General features: G+C 40.5%; 1 pseudogene; it reads right to left on the bottom strand.

The window, feature by feature from the left end:
- Positions 1-407: 407 nt before the first annotated feature.
- On the bottom strand, positions 408-1,339 carry LOC104657880 (annotated as a pseudogene).
- Between the last annotated feature and the right edge of the window lie 1,208 nt (positions 1,340-2,547).

The following is a 2,547-nucleotide window of genomic DNA, read 5'->3' as shown; positions in this document are numbered from 1 at the left end:
GTGCACCAACTATGTCCTCTTTAAAGTTTTAGAGCTCAATATCTACATGACATTTAGGTTGACCTGTCAACCTAGTACTTCAAGTAGGTGTTATGCAACCACCCTCTTTTCTGCTTTCAACAAACTGATAGCAATCGGCTACTCCTTGCTTGCAATTCCCTACAGCTTTGCACCTGTGAGCAGCAACTGACCACTCCCCTGGTGGTAACCTGTGCGGTTAGTAGAAGGTATAGGAGAATGATGGTGAAAACAAAGTCAAGTCATGGAGACTCTTGGTTTCTTAATGCCGCATTACCACCAAATTTTGCAACTCTCTTTGGCTGGAGGATGAATGATAGGATTCAATTTTCATGAGCTTACAAAAATACCCAGGCTATGATTGACTATATGTCAAACTGACAAAGATTCTAGGCAAAAGGTTTTTTGCCAATAGCACGGTGAAGGGCATTCTTGACCTCCTTGCTCCTCAAAGTGTACACAACAGGATTAAGTAGTGGAGTAAAGACGGTGTATGTCACTGAAATTAGCTGGTCCTGATCCCTGGTGTTCTCTGACTTGCGCTTGAGGTAGGCAATGGAGGCACAGCCATAGTGGATGATGACCACAGTGAGGTGGGAGGCACAAGTTGCAAAAGCCTTTTTCCGGCCCTCAGGAGAGGTGACCTTGAGGATGGTAGAGATGATGAGGATGTAGGAGATGAAGACCAAACCCAGGGGCACCACAATAACCAGGGAACTAACAACAAAATTAATTAGGTCATGTAGAGTGGTATCAACACAGGAAAGTTTCATAACTGGGCGGATATCACAGAAATAATGGGCCACTTCTTTATCACAAAAAGGCAGCCTGAACACAGATGAAATCTGAACTATGGCCATGAGCAGCCCAACGCTGCAGGCCCCACATACCTGCTGGGCACACACTTTCTTGTTCATGATGATCATGTACCTCAAAGGGTTACAGATGGCCACATAGCTATCATACCCCATGGCTGTGAGCAGAAAGCAGTTGTTGATGGCCAAGGTAATAAAAAAAACATCTGGGTGGCACAGCCAGCCAAAGAGATAGGTTTGCTTCAACTTAAGAGACTGGAGAGCATCCGTGGTACAATGACTAATGTGTAGACAGTCTCTGAAGCGGAAAGCACACTAAGAAAGAAGTACATGGGGGTGTGAAGGTGACGATCAGTGCTGATAATTGTCACAATTATGACATTGCCAGCCAGGGTTAAAAGACACAAGGTAAGAAATACCACAAAGAGGGTGAGCTTGTGTTCATGAAAGCTGGAGAAACCCTGGAAAACAAACTCCCTTACTACTGTGTGGTTCTCTCTCTTCATTGGATAAATAAATGGATTGAAAATATAGAGACTTAGGTCAATTAGTTAGAAGACATCAGTGCCCAATGCTTTCAGCAGGTGAATCCTCTAAGAAGATAATAAGGATTCTGTTCGTGGACAGATGCCAAGTTATTGGGGATGACTGTTCACCTATAGATATAGATAGAAAAACACAAGAAAACAATTTCATGCATGGCAGTGTGTCTATAAATATATAATATAAATATAAATATATACATTAAATATAAATATATTATATATAATAAATATATATTATTAAATATAAATATATATACATATATACACACACACATATATACACGACTACATAGGGATGGAAAAAATGGAAGAAAAGACACCTGTGTTAAGTTTGAGAAAGATTTCCTAGTGACCTAGCACATAAGCGTTAGAGAAAAACTAGGCTAAAGAAATAGGAAATGTATAGTTAAATTTGAAAGGAATTTTCTTTTAGATTACAGTTTCAGATTTTGTTTACCTGAAACAAATTTTTCAACCTCTTCCACTTTGTTTAAACCAGTTTCGATTGTCTCTTTTTTTTTTTTTTTTTTTTTATTATACTTTAAGTTCTAGGGTACATGTGCATAACGTGCAGGTTTGTTACATATGTATACTTATGCCATGTTGGTGTGCTGCACCCATCAACTCGTCAGCACCCATCAATTCATCATTTATATCATGTATAACTCCCCAATGCAATCCCTCCCTCCTCCCCCCTCCCCCCTCCCCATGATAGACCCCAGTGTGTGATGTTCCCCTTCCCGAGTCCAAGTGATCTCATTGTTCAGTTCCCACCTATGAGTGAGAACATGCGGTGTTTGGTTTTCTCTTCTTGACATGGATGCAGCTCGATTGTCTCTTTAAAGATCTTTCTTTATGGGTTGCCAAACAAGACAATGCTCTCTGCTCCAACATAACGTAAGTGTTTACTTTCTCCCTGTTGCTCTTGTCTGCATGTTTCACGAACTCTTTTCACAAGTCATCAAACAGCTTCAAACCTGACTGTCCCCCCACATTTTTTAGAACAAGAGATGTTCCTCTCTTTTTTCAATGCTTGACTTGAGTCTCCTCCTCCTCAGAAAGTCTTCTCAGGACTAAATACAACCTGTCAATCCAATTCCCCGTAGTGTTGCTAAGTGTTTCCCAGTAGCTTGTTTCCGTGGACTTTGTTTATTTCTATGCATTTTCTA

Source organism: Rhinopithecus roxellana, chromosome 8 (assembly GCF_007565055.1).
Source record: "Rhinopithecus roxellana isolate Shanxi Qingling chromosome 8, ASM756505v1, whole genome shotgun sequence".
NCBI lineage: Eukaryota > Metazoa > Chordata > Mammalia > Primates > Cercopithecidae > Rhinopithecus > Rhinopithecus roxellana.
The sequence above is the reverse complement of the archived record's forward strand: the minus strand, read 5'-3'. Positions and strand labels throughout refer to the sequence as shown.